Genomic DNA, 26,309 nt, shown 5'->3' with positions numbered 1-26,309 from the left:
GGTTTGTACTTGGTGGAAGCTGAGAGTAGCTCACCTCAGAAGGACCAACAGCCCCCAGAATTATGTGCAATATCCACCTGAACCCCATCCACTCTCCTTTCCCATGGTTGGCCCCTTCACCTCGGTGAGTCTCCACTGATTCTTGGACTTCCACCTGTTGGTTGAGTTTTGACTTTATTCAGGATCTGGTTTGGACAAGGCTGCATTAATAAAGGACTCTGCATCCCTCCTGGGACTATAAAAACATTAAAAATAGAATTATCATATAATCCTATAAACTCACTTTTGGGTAAATACCCTAAGTATTGAAAGCATAGTCTTTTTTTTTTTTTTTTTTTTTTTTTTGAGATAGAGTCTCGGTCTGTCGCCCAGGCTGGAGTACAGTGGCGCGATCTCTGCTCACTGCAACCTCTGCCTCTCAGGTTCAAGCAATTCTCCTGCCTCAGCCTCCTGAGTAGCTGGGATTACAGACATGCCCGGCTAATTTTTGTGTTTTTAGTAGAGATGGGGTTTCACCATGTTGGTCAAGCTGGTCTTAAACCCATGACCTCATGATCCACCCATCTTGGCCTCCCAAAGTACTGGGATTACAGGCGTGAGCCACCATGCCCGGCTGAAAGCATAGTCTTGAAGAGATATTTATACATCCTTGTTCGTAGCAGCATTATTCACAATAGCTAAGAGATGGAAGCAACCCAAGCATCAGGAATATAAAACACTGAATGGAGACATATCTATTGGCTGCTGTGGTACAGGGAAAAGTCATGGTGTTGACCTACCCATCTGCTTAAAACCCCTCAACAGCCTTGTATGGCCCACAGGATAAGCAAGTCCTCCATGAACTGGCTTCTGCCTCTCCCTAAACTTATTGCTGCCAATATCCAGCTATGCTTCTCTCCTGGGGGACAAACAGAAGTCATTCCCTGCTCTTTTAGTCCTCTGATCCTTTGCATGCCAGATCCAGGAAAATTTTCAGGACCTCACCAGCTGATATATTCTCCAGGAAGACTTCCCTGATCACACATTCCCAGTCTCGCTTGACAACTACACCCCCACCTATGCTCTCAAATGTGAGTCCACTATATTCCTTCTGCCACAGAAGTTCCCACAATGCAATGTTGTTCTCTGTCTCCTCTGCTGGATTCAGAGCTCTCTAAAGTCAAGGACTGCTATGGTTTGGATGTTTGTTCCCTCCAAATCTCATGTTGAAATGTGATCTTCAATGGTGGTGGTGGAGCCTGGTGGGAGGTGCTTGGGTCATGGGGAAAATCCCTCATTGTGGCTTGGTGCCCTCCCCATGGTAATGAATGAATTCTCACTCTGTGTGTTCATGCAAGAGCTGGTTGTTTAAAGGAGGCTGGCACTTCCTCCTCTCACTCCTGCTCCCTCTCTTGCCATATGACACACTTGCTCCCCCTTCAATTTCTGCCATGAATAAAAGCTTCCTGAGGCCTCACCAGAAGCTGAGCAGATGTTGGTACAATGCTTGTAAAACCTACAGAATCATGCCCAATAAACCTCTTTTCTTTATAAATTACCCAGCTTCAGGTATTCCTTTACAGAAATGTAAAACTGACTAACATGAGTCAGGAGTCATTCACTGGTGCCTCCCTTAATGCTAGGCCCAAACCGGAGATCAAGGAGACACTGAGTATTTCATAAAAAGATGTATGGATAAAGAGTATGCCTAAGGCTCAGAATGGTGGCTGGCACCTGTAATCCCAGTTACTTGGGAGGTTAAGACAAGACAATCACTTGAGGCCAGGAGTTCCAGACCAGCCTGGGCAACATAGCAAGACCCTCATCTCTAAAAAAGTCTCTAAAAATCAGCCAAGTGCTGTCACGTATACCTGCAGTCCCAGCTACTTGTGAGGCTGAAATTGGAGTATTGCTTGAGCCTAGGAATCTAGGCTGCAGTGAGCTATGATCATGACACTGCACTCCAGCCTGGGCAACAGAGTGAGATCCTGTCTCTAAATTTTTTTTAAGTGTGCCTTTGTGCATCAAAGGACACAATCAACAGAGTGAAAAGGCAACCTGCAAAATGGGAGAAAATATCTATAAATCATATATCTGATAAGAAGTTAATATCCAGAACTACAACTCAACAACAACAACAAAACTCAATTAAAAATGGGCAAAAAAACTCAAATAGATATTTCTCAAAGAAGATATACAAACAGCCAACAAGCATATGAAAAGATGGTTAACATCATTCATCATTAGAGAAATGAAAATCAAAATCAACTTACATACATTAGGATGGCTACAACCAAAAAATCTGAAAGCAACACGTGTTGGGAAGGATGTGGAGAAATTGCAACCCTTGTGCACTGTTGGTAGAAATGTAAAATGGTACAGCTGCTATGAAAAACAATATGACAGTTTGTCAAAAAATTAAAAATAGAATTCTATAATCCCATACACCCACTTTTGGATAAATGCCCTAAGTAATGGAAAGCATAGCCTTGAAGAGATATTTATACACGCATGTTCATAGCAGCATTATTCACAATAGCTAGGAGATGGAAGCAGCTCAAGCATCCATCAATAGACAAATGAATAAACAAAATATAATATATACAATTATTCAGCCTTCGCAAGAAAGGAAATTCTGACATATTCTATAGCAAGGATTCACCTGGAAGACATTCTGCTAAGTGAAATACGTTTGTCACAAAAAGACAAATGCTGTATGATCCCAGTGATATGAGGTACCTGGAACAGATATATCCATGGAGACAGAAAGTAGAATGGTGGTTGCCAGGGGCTGGGGAGAGCATGGAATGGGGAGTTGTTGTTTAAGGGGTACAGAGTTTCAATTTTACAAGATTAAGAGTTCTGGAAATGGATGGCAGTGATGGTTGCACAATGTATATGTACATAATTCTACTGAATTGTATCATTAAAATTATCAAGATGGTAAATTTTATGTGTATTTTATCCAAATTAAAAACAACAAAAAGGATTGTCTCTGCTGTCCTGCCCCAGCTGGCCCCGCTGTAGAGGTGGGAAGGCCCAGCAAGGGTGTGTTGGGGAGAAGGACATTATTGACTGGGCCCTGGGACAGCAAGGGAGGAGCACCCAGAGAAATGAAACTTAACTCAGGCTGTGAGAGCTCTGGGGCCAACAGGCAGGGCACAGGCAGTGGGCTTTGGAAATAGGCGGTCCTGAGCCTGTACCTGCTGGATCCAGGAGCCTGAGCCAGGAGACATCTGTGAAGAGCAGGAGGCCAGCATGAACCTGTGCCACCCCAGAGCAGGAGGGCAGCATGAACCTGCGCCACCCAGTCAATTATAACCTAGTGCTGGGGACCCCTGAGAGTGACCTAATACTACTGTTGCATTTTGAAACAAACCAACTGAGGCCCAGATACCAGAAGTGCAGTCCCTTATCTCCTATCATACACTGTGCCCCTTTTCTGACAATGTGGGTACAGTACAGACTCCATCAGGGACATGTGCCTTCATACTGACAATTTAGAAGGTTGAGCCAAGCGGTGTGGTGGGGGTGGGATGAAGCTGGTAGACTGAGATTCCTACAGGAGGGCATCTGTGGCAACTCCTTCCCCATTTCCTATGACTCGAGCTGACATCTCATTGCAGCAACACTGACTCAAAAATTCAGGCGGCCCCGTCATCCTGAAGGGATCAGCTCTCAAGTTTCCCCCTTTAGGGAGAAAAAAGCTCCCCATGCCCCATGATCCTCTACATGCTTAATCCTGCCACCCACATCCATCAGCAAAGAGTGCAAGGCAAATTAACCCAAAGAGAATAGCAGTTAATACCTCATAGTGCCAAATCCATTTTTAACCAAGAGAGACTTTACTGAGAGGGATCTCTGACTCCCTCAATCTTAGGAAGGATTCTAACCTTCCTAAATTGGGCCTCAAACCCAAGTTTCGTCAAGCATCCTTGCCTTTTATTAAGAGGGGTCTTTAACCCTCTCTGTCTGAGGAGCGACTCTAACTCCCCTAAGTTGGGCTTCTAACCCAATCTCATCCTTTACCCAGGTAAAATGTACCCCACCACTTACCCAAAGTCAGCCAATTGGTGTTGCAGTCTATTTCCTTTGGGTAAGGGGTCTCCTCAATATCGTCCTTTCGTGGTTCACCAGGAGTGTATTACTGGAAAGGGGTCCCAATCAGACTCCAGGAAAGGGTGCTTGGACCTCGCACGAGGAAGACTTCAAGCCAAATCCGGAATGAAGTAAGAGCAAAGCAGCAGCTTGGGCTTAGCTTGAGCTCAGAGGCCTAACATTAACTCCTGGTGGGAGGTCCCTGAAACAAACAAACAAAAAAACGGGATGAGGTTTCCCTCTCATTTTGTTTTATGTCCTTGGGAGCTCAACCTTGCAATCACGTGGCAGTACTTTCTCTTAGTTTCTGCCACCGAGGGGACAGGACCCAGAAGCCCATAATCCAATTAAGAAACTGGCAATAAAAAATCTTACAACTACTGGATCTTCTTCTGTCTGTCTCTGTATTTATATGTGTTGCATGTGTAATGTTTATATGAAAAAGCTCTGATTAATTGACTTAAATAAAATATGTTGTCAGAAAAGTAAAAATGTAAGGCCTCTTAGTTCACGTGACTTAAGTAATCTTTGGGAAATAAAGATAGTTTTAAAGATTATTGGTAAAATAAGAACGTCTACAAAATAGACATTTGGTCTAAATTAGGCAGGTCAGATATTAGGTTTGCTAAACACTTTAAGGTCATAAACTGCTTCTTTGATTTTTGAAAAATTTTCACTTACCTACTTTGGAGCCATTTGATTCTAGGTAAGGCCTTGGGACATTTGGTGGAGTTAGCCACGTCCCCTGGCTATGCTGAAGTCAGACCTTATACGCACTTCTGTCTAGTGTCCCAGGCTCCATACCTAGTACATAATTAAAACTGCTTACTGTTGGAAGTAAAGCTCGGGGTCACAAAGAAAACAAGCACTTGAACAAAAGATTTCTCAGCAAAGCAAAGTTAGTTTTGCAGAAGGGGTGCTGCTCGCAGGTCTGGTAGCCATGAGAGCACACGGAACAAAGGAGGGAAGGGGGTTTTTATTCCTAACACAGCTTGTCCCTGCTACTGTGTCCTGCCTCCACTGACTGGAGAGTTGGACCGCACAATCTAAGCTGAACCCGACTGGCTAGCTTGAAAGGTGCAGGAATGTAGTTACACTGGCAGGAAGGGCAGTTTTAGTGGGAAGAGCCATTGCAACGGGAGGGGTAATTTACAGAGTAGGTATCAGATGTGGGTTTTGTAGATAAGGACTGGTGGGAAAGTTGTTTACTGGAACCAAGACAGGGAGGCATGAAGGATAAGGAAGTTAGTCTGGCCTTGGAGGTAGGGAACAAAGAACAAGGATGCTGAACAAGCCAAATCTTTGAAGAGGAACTTTTTTGTATCTGACCCTTACTTACCAGGTTTTTCGCCAAAAATTAAAAAGTTCCTAAAAGTTAACAGTATAACATATACTTGAGACTACTGGAAAAACAGTTTTACATGCAAGGTACGTAAGGAAAGTAAAATGTGTTTTTGATAAAAGGTTATAAGAAGGCATGGGAATGTGGATTTTTTTTTTTTTGCCTAAATTAAAGAATTAAAGGATTGTTTTAAGTTGTATAGGAAAAAGCTGAAAGTTTGAGCAAATTGTGAAAGGTTTGTGGAAGATTAATCTTGTAAAAAATATTCTGTGTGAACATACTGGCTAAAGTGAACGGGTTATCATTTTAGTCCATTCTCATGCTGCTGATAAAGACATACCCAAGACTGGGTAATTTATAAAGAAAAAGAGGGCTGGGTGTGATGGCTCACGCCTGTAATCCCAGCACTTTGGGAGGCTGAGGCGGGAGGATCATAAGGTCAAGAGATCAAGACCATCCTGGCCAACATGGTGAAACCCCATCTCTACTAAAAACACAAAAGTTAGTTGGGTATGGTGGTGTGTGCCTGTAGTCCCAGCTACTTGGGAGGCTGGGGCAGGAGAACTGCTTGAACCCAGGAGGTGGAGGTTGCAGTGAGCCAAGACTGCACCACTGCACTCCAGCCTGGCGATAGAGCAAGACTCGTTTCAAAAAAAAAAAAAAAAAAAAAGAGGTTTAATGGACTCAGAGTTCCATGTGACTGGGGAGGTCTCACAATCATGGTGCAAGGCAAAAGGTACATCTTACATGGTGGCAGGCAAAGAGCAAATGAAAAGTCAAGTGGAAAGGGAAACCCCTCATGAAACCATCAGATCTTGTGGGACTTACTCACTACCACGAGAACAGTATGGGGGAAATCACTCCCATGATTCAATGATCTCCCACTGGGTCCTTCCCACAACACATGGGAATTATGGGAGCTACAATTCAAGATGAGATTTGGGTGGGGACACAGCTAAACCATATCAGGTATTCTTCAGTTTTTCTGTAAATTGAACATTGGAATAAAAGCACAACAAGGTTTTTCTTAGAGCACTGATCTTCTCTTTAACAAAAATTTGTAAAGGGTTATAAAAGGTTTATGAGAATCTTGCCTTATAGTCAAACTGATTGATTGGTCTATAAGGTTTTTTTTGTTTGTTTTTGTTTTGTTTTGTTTGAGATGGAGTCTCGCTCTGTCACCCAGGCTGGAGTGCAGTGGTGCAATCTCGGCTCACTGTAACCTCTGCCTCCTGGGTTCAAGCAATTCTCCTGCCACAGCCTCCTGAGTAGCTGGGATTATAAGCGTGCGCCACTGCCCCTGGCTAATTTTTGTATTTTTAGTAGAGATGGGGTTTCACCATGTTGATCAGGCTGGTCTTGAACTTCTGACCTCGTGATCCGCCTGCCTCGACCTCCCAAAGTGCTGGGATTACAGATGTGAGCCACTACGCCCAGCAGGTTTTATTAAGAATTGAGTTGACATCAATAGTACACTAATGCAAAGAGTGAAATCTGGCTTTCTCTCTTAAACAAGATTTTTTCTTTTTTCTTTTTTTTTTGAGACACAGTCTCACTGTGTCACCCAGGCTGTAGTGCAGTGGTGCATTCTTGGCTCACTGCAACCTCTGCTGCCTGGGTTCCAGTGATTCTCCTGCCTCGGCCTCCTGAGTAGCTGGGATTACAGGCGCTCGCCACCATGCCTGGCTAATTTTTTTGTATTTTTAGTAGAGACGGGGTTTCACTATGTTGGTCAGGCTGGTCTCGAACTTCTGACCTGAGATGATCTACCTGCCTCAGCCTCCCAAAGTGCTGGGATTACATGTGTGAGCCACCGCACCCAGCTGATTTTCATGTTATATTAAAAAAAAAAAAAGATTTTGTCTGCCTTTTGAATAAACTGTAGACAAAAGAAGTGAAAGGAAAGAGACAGATTGTCTGGAAAGCTAAATCTCCCCTCTATTAATGAGTAAAGGTTTTGTCTTTTAAAAAATTTTGAGTTATTGTTTTGGCTAATGACTTATGGTGACCTGGGATTTGATTTTATAATATCAAATGGTTTAAATCTTTGATATTTGACAAAATTTCCAAAATCAAATTATAAATTATGTCTTCTTCTGACCTCCTAATTAATCTTTTAGATATTAGGTCTCCTGAAGTCCAAAAATGACTTATTTGGCTTATTTGGTATAAAAATCATATAGGAACCATGGTTAAATATGAAATGGTTGAGTGGCTTTCCTTGGGCTGTATTGGTATAACTAAGTTATTGGTATATGTTCTAAAATTATGGGAAACTCCTATAATCATGATATGACTTAGTGTATGCTATTAATAGTTATAATTGTTATGCAAAATTGTTGTATGCCATAGAAGTAACTGCAATTCCTAGCCAATTGTGGCTATAATAGCGGCTGTCCTAAAACTTTTTGTCATCCACAGGCAATTGTTATCTTGTTTTCATCCTCTTTAAAAGGTGACCCTTAATCAGCTATAGGACTTTGACAGACGCTCTTGAATGCAGGTTTCTGATAACTTTGGATATTGTGACATTAGAATAGAGAAAATCTTTCAGGACGCTCCTAGAGAGCTGAAATGTTCATGAGCATCAAACAGAACAGGAATTAACTGCATGAACTAAACTAATAGAAGTCTGAACCAATCTTTTAGACTTTTTGCTGTTCTTTTACAGAGCCAAAAAAACCTTTTATTTTGAGCTATTTACAACTTTTGATAATTGAGTAAAGTATACCCCTGTAAACAAAATTTGGAGTATATTTGCTTCTCTCTACCTGATTTCTCCAGAATTTGGAAACTGCATATTCTTAATTTATGGCAATATAGTTATCTGCATAAGTACAATAATAATCCATTTTATTTTGCAACTGGACACAATTGGAGACACTGGTTATTTTACCAAGGCTTTGACTGTAATGAGATGCTTTCCTTTAAGGAATCAAACTTGACTTATAGAGACAATAAAAGCCCCTTGAAAAACTAGCCTCATACCTTGCCTACACAGTCACTGTACAGGGTTCCAGACCAAAGAATGTCACTTTCTGACAGGCCCAAGAGCCCCAAGTTATCTTGAAACCTCTTAAGGACAGGAATTTACCTAAACTCATAGGTATCTGCTACCAACCCATGGCTGGCCTCAGCTTTAAAAATGTCTTATCTGAGATTTTTTTTATGGAACCAAGTTCCACCAAAGCCAATTTAAAAAGCCTATGTGAAAAATAATCATTCTTGCTGCACTTTATGCAAATAATCAGGCCAGGTATAATAAACCAAATCTGTCGTAATTATGATTTGTTTTAAATTAAAATGAGGACTGGAGACAGAAAAATTACATTTCAAAAACGATGGTACACCTGTTATTAAATTCTAGTCTCATCAGTTGTTTGAGTTTTTTCCTGCAATTTAGACTGACCCTGCTTATTCCTGTGAACCAATCAGTGATCTCTGGCTTAAGCTCAGAAGAAACAAGAGGGATGGGTAATGTAAAAATCTGGATCAATATTCTAATTCTGGGCACATATTGGAATCGGCTAGAGACCCCCATATCAGCTTGGTTCCAACAATTGCCCAGTTCCTGGAAAGCCTTCTTAATTAGTTTACTTAGGATAATTTTGCTTATTTTATTTTACTGCTGTGGAATATGTTGCTGTTGTACTCTTTGTATAGAAATGTAGCATGAGCTTACTCAATGTTTTCTTAAATTGAACACTTACTAATCTTCCAGATATTACCTTTTGTCAGAACTCAAGAGTTACGAATGGTCCTTGCCATACTGACACTTTCTGACTGAGCTGCACTCTACCCTGAATACAAGAGATCCTAATAGTTAGGCAGGAATATCATCGCCCCTATTCAGTCTGAAGAAGTTGCAGAAGATGGATCTACATACTTCTACAACCCTTAGGATTAAGGGTTCCCTTGTAAAAGGGAGGGGGAAAATATGTCAGAAGCATTTGAACCAGAGTGACTCCATCTTGAATAAGAGCTGGGTAAAATAAGGCTCAGACCTACTAGGCTGCATTCCCAGGAGGTTATGCATTCTTAGTCATGGGATAAGCTAGGAGATAGGCACAAGATACAGTTCACAAAGACCTTGCTGATAAAATAGCATGCAGTAAAGAAGACAGCCCAAACCCACAAAAACCAAGATGCTGATGAGAGTGACCTCTGGTCGTCCTCATTGCTCATTATATACTAATTATAATGTATTAGCACGCTAAAAGACACTCCCAGCAGCACCATGACCATTTATAAATGCCATGGCAACATCAGGAAGTTACCCTATATGGTCTGAAAGGGGGAGGAACTCTCAGTTCCAGGAACTGCCCACCCCTTTCCTCGAAAACTCATGAATAATCCACCACTTGTTTAGCATGTAATCAAGAAATAACTATAAGTATTATCATTCAAGCAGCTCAAGCTGCTACGGATTAGCCATTCTTTTATTCCCTTACTTTGTTAATAAACTTGCTCTTGCTTTATGGATTCACCTCAAATTCTTTCTTGAGTGATATCCAAGAACCTTCTCTTGGGATATGGATCGGGACCTCTATCCCTTAACAGCTGCAGTGAGCCATGACCCAACCACTGCACTCCAGCCTAGCCAACAGAGGAAAGCCCTGTCTCTAAAAATAAAAATAACAAAATCACCAAAACAAACAAACAAACACCATGAACAAAGTCCCTCTCTGTTAAAAATGGATTTATCATGAAGTTTAAGAGACAAGTGACCTACTGAAGGGAAAACAAACCAAACAAAATAATACCTTTGCACAATTAGTATCCCCAACTCAAAGAGAGTTTTTCTTATGAATCAATTTTGAAAAGGAACTGCCTTTAACAAGGAGCTCCAAATACTAGAAGAGACAGCTCCCCAAGACTGAATTACACATGACTAATAGACACTTAAAAAGATGGTCAATCTTACTAATAGAAAAAGAATTATTTAAAGGAGGTGACATTTTGTATGTGTGTCACATGCATCTGTTAGAGTTCAGCTGCAGATAACAGAAGTCACTCTGGCCAACTTAAGCAGAGTGGGTTTTGACACAGGGAATTAGGTGACTATAAGATCGTTCCAGGATTGGAGGAGGAGGGTCTAGGCTGATGTTCCAGGAATGGCCCCACCCTAGAAGTGGGCCACCAAGAATGCTTCAGCCAGTGCCATGATCATGAATCTGGGATATCGAGAAGCCACTGCCACACCCGTTGGCTCTGGGGCATCTATGCCAGTAAAATGATACCTCACATAGTAAGGTAAGAAATGGATCCTGGGACTGTGCTTCTGCTACTGCAGAAAACCAAGTCCCTACTACAATGCTTGGCAGTAGAAGCAGAAGCACAGCCCCTGTGTCCCTCCCACCTTCACATCCTTGCACAGGGGAGTCGGCTTGGCACAATTCAGGTCATTTGCAGAACTGGTGTATGGGGAAGCCAGGGGAGTAGAGTCATCAGCTTTCTATCCTTGAGGGTTCACAGCAGAGCATGAAACAGAGCTGAGTGACTGCATCCTTATGATCCGCCTCAGGAAGCAAATAGCTGGAACACGCGGTGTTTGCATGAGGCAAGGAATAGTGATCCTCATTCACTGCTTGGTATGGCGTGTTCTAACCCATACTTTCTGGTCAGCAATTTGACAGCATGTAGTGAAAGCTTATTTGGTTTAGAAATTTTACTTCTTGGAATTCATCACAAGAAAAGAATCAGAGATGTGCACAAATAGCTGCACATGAATGATGATCACAGTGTTTTTGATGACAGCTATAAAAGCAGTCAGAGTCAAAATGGAGTTGCTTGTGTTTTAAAAAAAAGACACCCAAACTCTGACAAATAGAGCTAGGGAAATCCATGAAGAGAGGGTTTTCACGCTTTTGTATGCCTGAGGACAAAACCATCATCTGCAAAAATTGCAATCTTGCACAAAGGCCATCACAACCTTACACAAAAAATACTTCAGTGAGCACATCTGCCCAGAAACTACCTGCCCAACCTCAGACTGTTGTCACCCTTGCTATTAATTCTTATAGCCAAACATGTTATTATTATTATTTGTATAAGTAAGTTCTTCTAAGAGTAAATGATTCAGACTGTTGTCTTTTAATAGCTTTCCAATCTGGCTTCAAAACAATTACATAACTGTCTTCATTTTTCCTTTAAAAACCTTTGTCTTCCTTTACATCCTTGAATATGTACATAGTTTACTATGGCATGAATTTTCCCACTGCAGTGCTGTATTCTCAAATAAATGTCAGGGCTTTTCTCTGTTATTTAGGTTGACACAGCAAAAGTGTGAAGTAACAAAAATTGAATAAATAAAATTTTATACCCCTATGTAAATAATTTTATGTAGCCACTGATGATAGAAGCAGAAATGGGTTTACCTCGAAGCAAAAGAAGCCTGAGTTCAGGGACCCTCGCTTACACTGGCTCCTTCCAAGACCCTAAGAGCAGCTCTAGCCATTGGTCACATTTTTGTTGTTATTATTATTATTACTTGCAAAAGTAAGTTCTTCTAAGAGTAATTGATTAGGGCTGTTGCCTTGTAATTGCTTTCCAATCTGGCTTCCCTCTGCCATACTTCCCCTGGTTTGGGGTGACATAGTAGTGTTACTGGTATTTTCTATCATAACTCTCTTTTTTTCAGCTGTCTGCTCGACCAATTTTGTACATTTCAGGTCCCTAAATAGCCTGGATCCGTCCCTGGTTACAGATTTATATTTTTTGGCAATGGGGAATGGTTCATTAGGTATTGTTGAGTGAAAGAGGTAACTTACAAAACAGTGGTAAAGGAAGACCTCACTATATTAGGCCATTCTTGTATTGCTATAAAGAAATATCTGAGACTGGGTAATTTATTTAAAGAAGAGGTTTAATTGGCTCACAGTTCTGCAGGCTTTATAAGAAGCATGGTGCTGGCATCCGCTCAGCTTCTAGGTAGGCCTCAGGAAGCTTACAATCATGGCAGAAGGTGGAAGGCGGGCAGGCACATGAGATGGTGAAAGCAAGAGTCAGAGAGAGTTGGCGGGGAGGCGCCACACACTTTTAAACCACCAGATCTCACATGAACTCAGAGTGAGAGCTCATTATCACGAAGGGGATGGCCCAAGCCATTCATGAGCTATCTGCCCCCATGATCCAAACACCTCCCACCAGGCCCCAACTCCAGCATTGGGGATTACAATTCAACTATGAGATTTGGGTAGGGAAAAATATCCAAACTATATCACCCATGTAGAATGCTTATACATATGTATGTTTTTTGGTGCTAGATGAATTACAATGCCTCAGGCATAAGTCACTTTTACAATAAATGAAAATACCAAAATGGTTCCCATTTAAGAAATAGTTGCCAATTAATTTTTAAATTAAAATATAATCGTGTTCTGGGTAGGGATAAAAACTAACTGGAAATGGGGATGAATGAATTTTCTGGGGTGATGGAAATGTTCTTTATCTTGTTTTGTGCATTACTTACATGATGAAATAGAAATATTAAAGTTCACTGAACTGAAAAGCTGCACTCTGCATTTTATTGTACATTAATTATACCTCCCTACAATATATATAATTAAAATAATCACATTAAAATTGAAATATTGAAAAGAAAAAATTACACTCAATTCTATCACCTTAAAACAACTACTTAACACTGTGGGACATTTTGCTGAAATGTGTTTTCCCCCAACTTGTCACCTTTTCGTATTTATACTATATGAAAGGTATGTGTATGCTTAGAAGGAAATGTGTGATGACAAAACGAATTGCTAAGGTCAATTGAGCTCACCATGCGCCAGGCACTGCAGCGAGAACTTTACATGCATTTACGTTTGATCTTCTCAACAATGTTAATCTCATTTTACAGATGAGGAAACAGATGCAGGAAGAGTAAGTAATCTGCCAGAGTCACACAGCTGTTTACAGAGCTCAGACCTGACTCCAGGCAATCTGCTTCCCCCACCCTTCTAGATGCCCTACCTAGCTAGATGAGCCATTTTCTTGCTGGGGAATTTTATGAGCTCAACCATTCCAATTTTATGAGTCACACAGCTCACGTTTACAAAGCTCAGACCTGACTCCAGGCAATCTGCTTCCCCCACCCTTCTAGATGCCCTACCTGCTAGATGAGCCATTTTCTTGCTGGGGAATTTTATGAGCTCAACTATTCCAACATCTCCATAGGCATTCTTGGTTCCCCTCAGCCCACATCTACCCTTCAGTCTTTTTGGAAAGGCGATCAACACATTCATAAGTACTCCCACTCCAGCCACTGGCAATGGAGGCTTCTGTATGGGTCCCTTGGAAACTGGGACTCATTATGGGGTTTCTTTTTTTTTTTTTTTTTTTTTTGAGATGGAGTCTTCGCTCTGTCGCCCAGGCTGGAGTGCAGTGGCCGGATCTCAGCTCACTGCAAGCTCCGCCTCCCGGGTTTACGCCATTCTCCTGCCTCAGCCTCCCGAGTAGCTGGGACTACAGGCGCCCGCCACCTCGCCCGGCTAGTTTTTTATATTTTTTAGTAGAGACGGGGTTTCACCATGTTAGCCAGAATGGTCTCGATCTCCTGACCTCGTGATCAGCCTGTCTCAGCCTCCCAAAGTGCTGGGATGGGAGACCTTATAGGGTTTCTTGATCTTGATTACTTTTTTTTTTTTTTCCCCACACAGGGTCTTGCTTTGTCACCCAGGCTGAGTATAGTGGCATTGGAACAGGAATTAAAAGAAATTTAAAACTGTATAAGCAAAAACTCAGCTGTATGTAAGAAAACCCAATTCCCCCTGAGGAAGAGAAAGGGCTGGAGTCTTTCAAAATTAACTTCCTGTTTTTCTTTCTGAGGCTAGTGAACCTTATCTCTCCTTTTCCCAAGAATTGTGAAGACTCTGTTTCTCTAGCTGTGCAGCTGCAAGGTCACTAAACAGATAATCTCAAGTCGCAAAACATGTTGTTCCTTGAAAAGTAAGAAATAATGTAATGCATGTCTCAATTGAATAACTGTCTTTGTTTCTTGCTTCCATAATATGCTTCCCCTGAACAGATCTCCCCCTACCCCACAAAATGCTTAAAAGTTAGCTTAACTCTTTGTTCGAGGCTCAGTCCTTCGGATGTTAATCTGTTTGGGTCAGTGCACCTAAATAATTAAATAACTCCTCAACCCCTTGGTCTCTCTGATTCCTTAATTATCCCACAGCCCGCATGGGGTTTGGAGTTGGCAGATTTACTGTCTCCTTTGCCTGCGGGACTAGGGCCCCGGGGCTAGGGGAGACCTGGCATCCAAGGTGTGCCACGGGGGAGCTTCACCTGGATGGAGACTGGCTCTCCCCGTGTCCTGGTGCCCTGCCTGGCAGTGCAACGGAACCAGAGGTGGGGCTGCAGGATGATACCAGCACTTCAGGGACCACGGTAAGGAGAAAAGGCCCAAGGCAGGAAAGCCATCTCATAGGGGACCAGGGACCAACCACTAATCCAACCCAGAGTGGCTGGGGGTGGCAGGAGTGGACTGCCAATTTTTATGAACCTCGTGTCCCCCTAACAAGTGAAAGTGGTTCACTGGTGGTAAAAATGGGCCGATAGAGTGGCAAGTACAGCAAGGAAGAGCTTGCTGGCAGGGTGGCAAGAGTGGCTTGTCACCCCAACTGGGAGTGGTGTATGTGTGTGAATGTGGACCTAACCAGGATCGAGAGAGGCTCGTTTCATCTGATGAGGAGTCCTGGGGTAGGAGAGGTGTCTGCGTGTGAACATGGGAGCCTAAGTAGGCTCACCTGGGATGCAAGAGAGGCTCATTTCATCTGATGAGGAGTCCTGGGGCAGGGGAGGTGTGTGAAAGAGATGGTCTCGGGAGAGGCCAATGAAGGGAATGATGTAGGGAGGCACAGATCCCTTAGTGTGGGCTGTGTGCTCCCAGGCGAGTGCGGGGGAAATCAGACCTAGGACGTTGTATACAGCTGACAGGACCAGCTCCATGACCGCAGCAGGCTGTGAGAAGGGAAGGCACGTTCCTGGCTGAGCAGTGTCCGAAACTCCCAGGACCCGGTCTGGTGGACCTGAGATTGAAAGTGAGACTGAAAGTATGTTGCAAGGGAGGAAATGGGAGGAAAAGCGTCAAAACCAACTCCTTTGAAGTGCATGATAAAATTTTGTAAAAAGGATTTAGAGGTGATTATGGGATGAAGCTATGGAGGGATAATGGGCAGCTATGGAGACAAAAGAAAAGTTTCAGGAAAGAGAAAACTGGTTTTGCAAGAACCACAGAAGGGAACAGAGATCCCTCCTCACTACATTCCAATCTACCCCCCTTTACCAAGGCTAACTGCCCCTAAGGAGTTAAGTTCAAAGAGATACAGGCTCCTAGACTCACCAGAGCAGGAGAAGTCAGAGCTCCGGGAAGTTAAACTGAAAGGCTGGAAAAGTCAGGCAGGCCGTCTCAGGTCTAGCCATGCCCAAGTTATGCTTATGCCTCGTAAGAGGATAAGAGCACCCCCATTAGGACCCAGATGATGCAGTCCAGCTTCAGCACCTACAAAAGTGCTGAGAAGCACTTCTAAAAAGGCTAAAGGATGGTAAAAGAAAAAGGCAACCAATATAAAAAAATCTCAGAGGTGCTCCAGGGTGCAGAAAAAAGCACCAACGAGTTTTAAGAAAGACTTTGTGAGGTATTTTGGTTGTACACTCCATTTAACCCTAAGGCTGCTGAAAATCAGTGCTTGGTGGATACAGCATTTCTAAGACAGGCCCAAGGAGATATCAGGCATCAACTGCAGAAGTTAGAAGTTCCACAGGCATGAATGCTACTCAGCTTATTAAAGTGGCTACCAAGGTGTACATTAACTGAGATCAGGAGGTGTAGGGTCCAGCCCCACAGGGTTGGTGGGTTTTCTCCCTGGGTGCAGAGACAAAAGATTGTAGGAATAAAGACACAAGACAAAGAGATAAAAGAAAAGACAGCTGGGCCCAGGGGACCACTACCACCAAGACACGGAGACCGGTAGTGGCCCCGAATGCCAGGCTGCACTGATATTTATTGGATACAAGGAAAAGTTGCAGGGTAAGGAGTATGAGTTATTTCCAGTGATTGACAAGGTCACATGAGTCACATATCCACTGGACAGGGGGCCCTTCCCTGTTTGGCAGCCGAGATGGAGAGACAGGGGGAGAGAGAGAGAGAGAGAGAGAGAGAGAGAGAGGACACAGCCTACGCCATTATTTCTGCATATCAGAGACTTTTAGTACTTTCACTAATTTGCTACTGTTACCTAAAAGGCAGAGCCAGGTGTACAGGATGGAACATGAAGACAGACTAGGAGCGTGACCACTGAAGCACAGCATCACAGGGAGACGGTTAGGCCTCTGGACAACTGTGCGCGAGTCAGGCCCTCCACAGGAGGTGGAGTAGAGTCTTCTCTGAACTCTTCGGGGGAAAGGGAGACTCCCTTTCCCGGTCTGCTAAGTAGCGGGTGTTTTTCCTTGACACTGACGCTACCTCTAGACCAAGGTCAGCTTGGCAACCGGCATCTTCCCAGACGCTGGCGTTACCGCTAGACCAAGGAGCCCTCTGGTGGCCCTGCCCGGGCATAACAGAAGGCTCGCACTCCGGTCTTCTGATCACTTCTCACTATGTCCCCTCAGCTCCTATCTCTGTATGGCCTGGTTTTTCCTAGGTTATAATTGTAGAGCAAGGATTATTATAATATTGGAATAAAGAGTAATTGCTACAAACTAATGATTAATGATATTCATATATAATCATATCTATGATCTATACCTAGTATAACTATTCTTATTTTATATATTTTATTATACTGGAACAGCTCATGCCCTCGATCTCTTGCCTCGGCACCTGGGTGGCTTGCCGCCCACAAGGAGGCAAAGAAGAAAGTTGATCGGAGGCTTAAGAAAGGACAATTTGGCATATATAGAAACTCATGCTGCACTTCTTGTCCCCCAATAACACATCTCCTGGATTTGCAAAAAGGTCTCTTTTCTTTGGTCCCTGTAGCCCACACAGTTCTTTGTGTGTGTGTGGGGGGGGCACTAACTGGGTGAGTTACCACAGAGAAATTTACTAGCAGCAGCCCTCATAGGAAGAGAAGCTGGCTTTGCAAGGGGGCATGGACGCAGGCGTGAACACAGTCGTGGAAAAGGCTAGTCTGGACAGGAGTTTGAAAGCTGGCTGAGGCTAGAGAGAGACTAATGTGCACAGTGCAAAAGGAAAGGACACTAGAAGGATAAATGTCACAAGAATAAGGAGAACGGTCAATGGTTTAACAACCGAGTGCAGCGGTCAGTTGCTAGTTGTGGTGCTTCAAAGGCAGACCCTGATCTGAGCCGCTTACCGGGGTGTGAGAATTTGGAGAACTGAGACAGACAGGGATCCATCCTTTTAGGCCCTGGGGAGCCTATAGTCTTTATGGAAGTAGGGGGCCGATTAGTGGATTTTTTGGTCGATACTGGTGCTGATTTCTCTGTGGTAACTCACCCAATTAGCCCCCCCGCCCCCCCCCACAAAGAACTGTGCTACTATCATATGGGCTACAGGGGCCAAAGAAAAGAGACCTTTTTGCAAATCCAGGAGATGTGTTATTGGGGGACAAGAAGTGCAGTATGAGTTTCTATATATGCCAAATTGTCCAGTGCCTTTGTTAGGGAGAGACTTACTCCAGAAACTGCACAAATTTCCTTTACACCTAAAGGGAATATGACACTGTAGTTTGGAAGGTCTAAGGCAATGGTATTGACTCAGCCTCAAGAACTGAGGAATGGCAGCTCTATGAACTGTGTACCAGGAGGCTGCCAGAGCCGGACCTACACAATATGTGGGGAATGCTTTTCAAGGTACCAGGTGTATGGGCTGAGGACAACCCTCCTGGACTTGCTGCAAACAGACCCCTGGTGCTAGTAGAGCTTAACCCTCATGCTGCCCTAGTAGAAGTCCATCAATACCCCCCTACCCGGAGACGCAATTGATAGCATAGCAAAACATTTAAATCGACTCTATGAACATAGGATTATAGTGAAATGCAAGTCCTCCTGGAATACTCCCCTGCTGCCTGTGTGCAAGCCAAACGGTGAATACAGGCCAGCGTAGGCTTGGAAGTGCACGCAAGGAGGCTGCATGTGCACTGCCCACCCCAGTTACAACGCAGCACGTCAGGGAATTTCTAAGTGCAGCAGGATTCAGCCGAATCTGGATTCTACCAAATCTGGATTCCAAATTTCTTCCTTATAGCAAGGCCCTTATCTGAGGCTCCCAAAGGAAAAGAAAGAGAGCCCCTCCTATGGGAAAAGGAACAGGAAAAGGCCTTCAAAGATATAAAGGAAGCCCTCATCCAAGTCCCGGTGCTAGGGTTGCCAGATGTAAAAAGCCCTTCTTTTTGTATGTGGATAAATGAAAGGGAATGGCAGTCAAAGTCTTAACTCAGTTGTTGGGCTCTTGGTATCGGCCGGTAGCATACTTATCCAAAAGACTGGACTTGGTGGCCTTAGGTTGGCCCCACTGCCTCAGGGCATTGGCAGCTACTGCAATCCTTATAGAAGGTGCCAACGAGCTAGCCCTAGGTCAGAAGTTAATAGTTTGGGTGCCACATGCTGTAGTCACCTTAATGGAGCAAAGAGGACATCGACCACTGTCCAGCTCTAGAATGCTAAAGTATCAAGGGCTTCTGTGTGAAAATCCCCAGATAACACTGGAGACTGTAAATAACTTGGACTCAACTACCCTGCTGCCTGTGGAAGAACCCGATTGGAAGGACGGTAGGTTGCCTCACTGCTGACAGCACCTTCCCCATTGTTGCATAAATACGGTGTACGAAGTGTTCTCGAGCCGGGAAGATCTCAGAGACAACCCCTTGGAGAGCCCATATGTTGAATACTGATGGTAGCAGTTTCATAACAGATGGGGTGTGATATGCAGGGTATGCAGTAGTGACCCAACACTCGATAGTCAAGGCTCAAGCCTTACCTTCTGGGACTTCCGCTCAAAAGGCTGAATTAATAGCATTAACCAGAGCACTGTTATTGGCCAAGAGGAAGAAAGTAAACATATATACTGATTCAAGATATGCTTTTGCAACCCTGCACACCCTTGGGGCAATATACAAAGAGAGAGGACTTTTCACTACTAAAGGAAAAAAAAAAAAAAAAGAGAGGAAATTTTGCAATTATTAGAAGCCACATGGGCTCCAGAGAAGGTGGCTGTCATCCATTGCAAAGGACACCAAATCGGGAAAAGCTATGAGGCACAGAGCAACAAAAAGGCAGACCGAGAGGCTTGGCAGGCAGTAATGTGCAAGGCTTTACCTGAAGAAAGAACTCTAGCAATGCCTCTCCTCATAGAGCCTCCTTTCTCAGAGGTACCCAATTACTCTTCAAGTGAAAAAGCTTGGTTTGGTCAGGAAACAGAAAAATATATTAAAGACGGATGGTGGTGGTTCTCTGACGGGAGGCTAGCTGTCCCAGAAACCACAGCCCCAAGGTTTGTGAAGCAGACCCATCGAGGAACACACATTGGGAGGACGGCCCTAGAAACTTTGATAGGTTGGCATTTCTATGTGCCATGGCTCTCTGCCATCACCCGTGCTGTTCGTGAACAATGTCTATCCTGTGCCTGGAATAATCCAAGGACCTACTTGACCCCCAGGAATACCAGAAGTGGGAGCTGTGCCTTGTGAGAACCTGCTTGTAGACTTTACTGAGTTGCCTCGAGCCGGAGGTTACCGGTCTATGCTAGTGTTTGTTTGCACCTACTCGGGGTGGGTTGAGGCCTTCTCCACCAGAACTGAAAAGGCACGAGAGGTGACAAAGGTGCTACTAAAAGACACCATACCAAGATTTGGGGCATTTGTGGCAGAAGTTGTACAACTGCTGACTCAACTTTTAAAGATCAAATGGAAACTGCACACAGCCTACAGACCACAGAGTTCAGGGAAGGTGGAACGGAGGAACTGGACACTCGAACAGCTACTAAAAAATTGTGTCAAGAAACTCATCAAAGGTAGGATCAGGTCTTGCCCATGGTCCTCCTCTGAATCAGGTGCACCTCCACCAAACAAACTGGGTATTCGCCCTGTGAGATTTTATTCGATCGGCCACCTTACCCCATCATAAGACAGATTAAAGGTAATCTCTGTAAACTAGAGGAGCTAACTTTAAGAAGGCAAATGCAGATTTTAAGTATGGCTATGTAAAAATGCATGGCTAGGTATAGAAAAATGCCTATAAGTCTAATAGACCCAGCACACCCTTTCAAACCTAAGCATTTTGTTTAAGCTAAAAAATGGAATCCAACCACTCTAGGACCCACATACGATAGGCCTCATATTGTAATCACGTCTACTTCCACTGCTGTTAAAAGTTGCAGGTGTCACACCTTAGATTCACCACAGCCGGCTGAAACCAGTGGCAGCAGTGATTCCCGACGATAACCAGTGGATTAACCAACAAGACCCAGATCACTCCATCTGAATAGTCCTACGGCAAAACCCAACTACCGGTAAGAAGGACAATTGCCCTGCTCTGACCACACCAGAGGCTGGTCAGTCTACGCATGGCTGAAGCTTGAGGATCCTGCAAGCTCTGCTCTAGTCACATCCTGGAAGCTGACTAGTCAACGCACAGCCGAAGCTAAGAGGACCATCTCCGGATAAGTAAATGTGAATACAATTTATAAGCCTAGTTATAATTCTGTCAATACTGATTGTTTTGTTGTTATGTTGTCATTGCAAATGCTGCAAATGTCTATGCCCAGAGGGAGGTTTGCACGCCCATGTGTAGTATAAGCATGTTTCTACTACATACACTGATGTTGTTACCATTTCTGCCTATGCTACAAAGTGAGAATTCTTTAAAAGATGTCCACACTGTGTACATACTACCTGGGTAAGAAATACCGTAGTCAAAACTCTACTGTACCGTACTTACTATAAATGTACAGGAACCAAGTTAAAAACCTACACATACAACCAGAAACAGTCTGCAATAGTTTAATACAAGACAGGCTTAGCAGGGGCAGCCCTAAACATCAGTACAGAGAACCACAAATCGGATGCCCAGACTGTAACATTCAGTGGTCAACGCTAACACAGCTCCAATATTTATATTCAGGAAGGACTGCTCTGCAAAGTAGTATGTAAACCAAACCAAACTGTAAGACAAGAACATGCAATCCTTTAAATTTTACTATCTTAAAGCCAGAGCTACCTTTTTGGTATACAGGACAGACATCACTACTACGAGTTGATACACAAGGAGCAGGCCTTGGAGTTCCACTACTAATTGTGAAAAAGACTAGAAGGAATCAAATGTGTCCAACCCCGCAATTCCGAGTCCATAAGTCATTCTACAAGCATTTTGATCAGTCAGTGCCTGAGCTTTCCCATCAACCAAAAACTTATTTGCTCAACTAGCTGAAAACCTAGCTGGCAGCTTAGAAATTTCCTCATGCTATGTATGTGGAAGAACTAATATAGGGGACCAGTGACCATGGGAGGCTAAGAAATTAATGCCACAAGATAACTTCACTTCGCCTAACCCTGCCAGTAAACCAACAGCCTTAGCTAGTGTTTGGTTGTTAAAAATGTCCATAATTGGAAAATACTGTATTGCCCGTTGGGGAAAGGCTTTCACAGAGGCAGCAGGACAAACAACCTGCCTAGGGCAACAGTATTATGATGAGACTAAAACAAAACTCTATGGAGAAACACCCAGAAGACTCCTACTTAGCAGATCCAAACCCTTTCTCTTGATTCTCTCCTCTAAGCCACTCTTGGTATCAGCTAGAGGCTCCAAATGCTTGGAAAACGCCCTCTGGCCTATACTCAATCTGCGGAGCATGGGCACATCGGCAACTGCCGGCTAAATGGGCAAGGGCATGTGTGTTAGAAACAATCAAGCCATCCCTCTTTTGAATTCCTCTGAAGCAAGGGGAACTCTTAGGATATCCAGTTTATAAAAAAAAATAAAAGAAGCATAATCACAGCTAGAATGCGCAAGTTGGCCCATGTTCCAGTTCAGACTTGGGCCGGATGGTCTCTGGATTCCTTGTTTAGAAGATGGTTCTCAACCTTTGGAGGATTCAAAACCCTCATTGGTAGGTTTATTTTTGACATCTGCCTCAGCCTTCCTTGCTTTTTACCCCTGTTTATTAGGAGTATTCACTTAACTATAGATGCAGTAGTAACGCGGCACACTACCACAAATTTCATGGCATTAACCAAATATTAGTCACTACCAGGAGAAGCAGCAGCTCAGCTCCATGAAGAGGTGGCAAATAGTAGTGCTTTCTATTAACACCTTTGTTATAAAACACACCAAAGGGGGGAAATGGAACAGGAATTAAAAGAAATTAAGAACTGTGTAAGCAAAAACTCAATTGTATGTAAGAAAACCCAATTCCCCCTGAGGAAGAGAAAGGGCTGGAGTCCTTTAAAATTAACTGCCTGTTTTTCTTTCTGAGGCTAGTGAGTCTTATCTCTCCCTTTCCCAGGCATTGTGAAGACTCTGTTTCTCTAGCTGTGTAGCTGCAAGGTCACTAAACAGATAATCTCAAGTCGCAAAACATGTTGTTCTTTGAGAAGTAAAAAATAATGTAATGCAGGTCTCAACTGAATAGCTTTGTTTCTCGCTTCTGTAATATGCTTTTGCCTGCACAAATCTCCCCCCGCCCCACGAAGGTTGCTTGACCCTTTGCTCAGGGCTCAGTCCTTTGGATGTTAATCTGACTGGGTTAGTGCACCTAAATAATTAATTCCTCCTCAACCCCTCGGTCTCTCTGATTCCTTAATTATCCCACAGCAGCATGAACATGGCTCACTGTAGCCTCGACCTCCTGGGGTCAAGCAATCCTCCTACTTCAGCTCCCTAAGTAGCTGGGACTAAGGGTGTATGCCACCAAGCCCAGTTAAATTTTGTATTTTTTGTAGAGACGGGGTTTCACCATGTCACCTCGGCTGATCTTGAACTCCTGAGCTCAAGCGATCCACCCGCTTGGGCCTCCCAAAGTGCTGGAATTACAGGTGTGAGCCACCGCACCCCGTTAATGTTATGTAGCTCTGAGTCAGGTCTGAGCTCTGTAACATTAGCTGTATGACTCTGGCAAATTAATCGTCCTGCGTCTGTTTTCTCATCAGTAAAAGAAGAATAACATTAAAATAGTTTATTTTAACTACTTTTTAAAATTAAAATATTGAGAAGAAGGAAAAAAAATACCTATGTTCCCACTACTATAAAGGAACCTTTGCCATCATTTTGCTCTTGGTTGGCATCTCCCCCGCCCCCCTTTTTAAAAATGAAAATTGACTCTATTTCTTTCCTTCTTTCTTTTTCTTTTTTTAAAGATGATGTCTTCTATGTTGCCCATGCTGGACTCATACTCCAGAGCCCAAGCGATCCTCCCTCTTCAGCCTCCTAGATAGCTGGGACTACAGGGATGTGCCGCCATACCTGGCTTAAACCAATTTCTTTTTTAATTCATAATTTTAAATCAAAACAATTTACTCAACTCTTTATTTTGAAGTTTTAAACCTCAAAAAAGTTGAAAGAATAGTACAATGAACACTCACGTACCCTTACTCTAGCACCAAGAATTCACCAATTATTAGCATTTTGACTGTGTCCCCCTCTGCCATAATATACTTTTCCTTTTTTCTGAAATCAGCTGATTGATTAGGGTGGTGGTTGCTGAAAGGGGAGGTGCTGTGGCAATTTCTTAAAATAACACAACAATGAAGTCTGCTGCATGGATTAATGCTTCCTTTCATGAAAGATTTCTCAGCAGCATGTGATGCTGTTTGATAGCATTTTATCCACAGTAGAATGTACAAAATTGTAGTCAATCCTCTCAAACTCTGCCACTGCTTTATCAACTAAGTTTATGAAATATTCTAAATCCTTCATTGTCATTTCAACAGTGTTCCCAACATCTTCACCAGGAATAGATTCTATCTCAAGAAACCACTTTCTTTGGTCATACATTAGAAGGAACTGCTCATCATTCAAGTTTCTCATGAGATTGCCACAATTCAGTCATATCTTCAGGCTCCACTTGTAATTTTAGTTTTCTTGCTATTTCCAACCACATCTGCAGTTACCTCCTTCACTGAAGTCTTGAACCTCTCAAAGTCATCAATGAGAACTGGAATCAACTTCTTCCAAACTCCTGTTAATTTTGATATTTTGACCTCTTTCCATGAATCACAAATGTTCTTAATGATATCTAGAATAGTTAATCCTTTCCAGAAGGTTTTCAATTTACTTTGCCCAGATCCATCAGAGGAATAACTATCTATGGCAGCCATAGCCTTACAAAATGTATCTTAAATAATAAAACTTGAAAGGCAAAATTACTTCTTGATCCATGGACTGAAGAATGGATCTTGGTTCGCAGACATGAAAACAACATTAATCTCCATATACATCTCAATTAGAGCTCTTGGGTGATTAGGCACATTTTCAATGAGCAATAATACTTTGAGAGAAATCTTTTTTCTGAGCAGTAGTCCTCAACAGTAGGCTTAAAATATTCAGTGAACCATGCTATGAACAAATGTGCTGTCATCCAGGCTTTGTTGTTGCACTTACAGAGCACAGGCAGATTATACTTAGTGTAATTCTTAAAAGACCTAAGATTTTTAGAATGGTAAACACGCACTGGCTTCAATTTAAAGTCACTAGCTGCATTAGCCTCTAACAAAAGAGTGAGCTTGGCCTTTGAAGCCAGACATTGACCTCTCTAGCTATGAAAGTCCTTGATGGCATCTTCTTCCAATAGAAGGCTGTTCTGTCTACACTGAATACCTGCTGTTCAGTGGCCACCTTCATCAGTGATCTTACCTAGATCTTGGGGATAACTTGCTGCAGCTTCTCCATCAGCACTTGCTGCCTCATCTTACACTTTTATGTTTCTGGAGACAGCGTCTTTCCTTAAACCTCATGAAATAATCTCTTCTAGCTTCAACCTTCTATAGCTTCCTCACCTCTCTCAGGCATCACAGAACAGAAGAGAATCAGGGCCTTGCTTTGGATTCGGTTTTGGTTTTAGGGGATGTTGTAGCCGGTTTTATTTTCTATCCAAACTACTAAAATTTTCTCCAAATCGGCAATAAACAGTTCCACTTTCTTATTCATGTGTTCGTTAGCGTAAAATGTTTAATTTCCTTCAGTAGCTTTCCTTTGCATTCACAAACTGGCTAACTTTTTTGGTGAAACTTTCAGCCTAGCTTTCAGCCTATCTTGCCTTTTGACATGCCTTCCTCACTAAGCTTAACCATTTCTAGCTTTTGAGTTAAAGTGAGAGATGTGCGACTCTTTCTTTCACTTAAACAGTTAGAGGCCCATTGTAGGGTTATTAATTGACCTTATTTCAATACTGTTGTGTCTCAGGGAATAGAGTCCCAAGGAAAGGGAGAGAGAAGGGAGAACGGCCTGTCAGTGGATTAGTCTGAACACACACAACATTTATCAATTAAGTTTGTCGTCTTATATGGGCACAGTTCATGGCGGCCCCAAACAATTACAATACAAGGAACACTCATCACAGGTCACCCTTGTAGCAGAATACATCTCCCTACGATGGACGCGTACGTCCTCTTTCGGGAACGCCCCACTCCGTCTACGAAGTAGCCGGACTTTCGCCACTTTACTTAATAAACTTGCTTTTGCTTTGCTATGCGGACTCGCCCTGAATTATTTCTTGCGCAAGATCCAAGAACCCTCTGTTGGGGTCTGGATCGGGACCCCTTTCTGGTAACAAAACTACACCAAAAATAAAAGAAAACACGTTACTGTGAGGTACCTGACAAAGTCTCTAGTCGGAGGGAGCACACAGAACCTCACCTTCTGTGGCCTTTCCCTAAGCGGGGAGGAGCAGAGCTGGAAGAGGAGGGGCCAGCGCCCCAAGCCAGCTCTCCCA

General features: G+C 43.1%; 1 long non-coding RNA gene across 1 annotated transcript; it reads right to left on the bottom strand.

Moving 5' to 3' along the window:
- Positions 1-34: 34 nt before the first annotated feature.
- On the bottom strand, positions 35-26,309 carry LOC144330386 (uncharacterized). The gene is made up of 4 exons (XR_013396509.1): positions 26,193-26,309; positions 4,036-4,279; positions 2,253-2,333; positions 35-235 (listed from the first exon to the last, which is right to left on the bottom strand). It is a non-coding gene; the product is annotated as an uncharacterized LOC144330386 (long non-coding RNA).

The sequence above is a fragment of the Macaca mulatta genome, chromosome 7 (assembly GCF_049350105.2).
Source record: "Macaca mulatta isolate MMU2019108-1 chromosome 7, T2T-MMU8v2.0, whole genome shotgun sequence".
Lineage (NCBI taxonomy): Eukaryota > Metazoa > Chordata > Mammalia > Primates > Cercopithecidae > Macaca > Macaca mulatta.
Note: the sequence above shows the minus strand (reverse complement) of the source record. Positions and strands in the feature narration are given on the sequence as shown.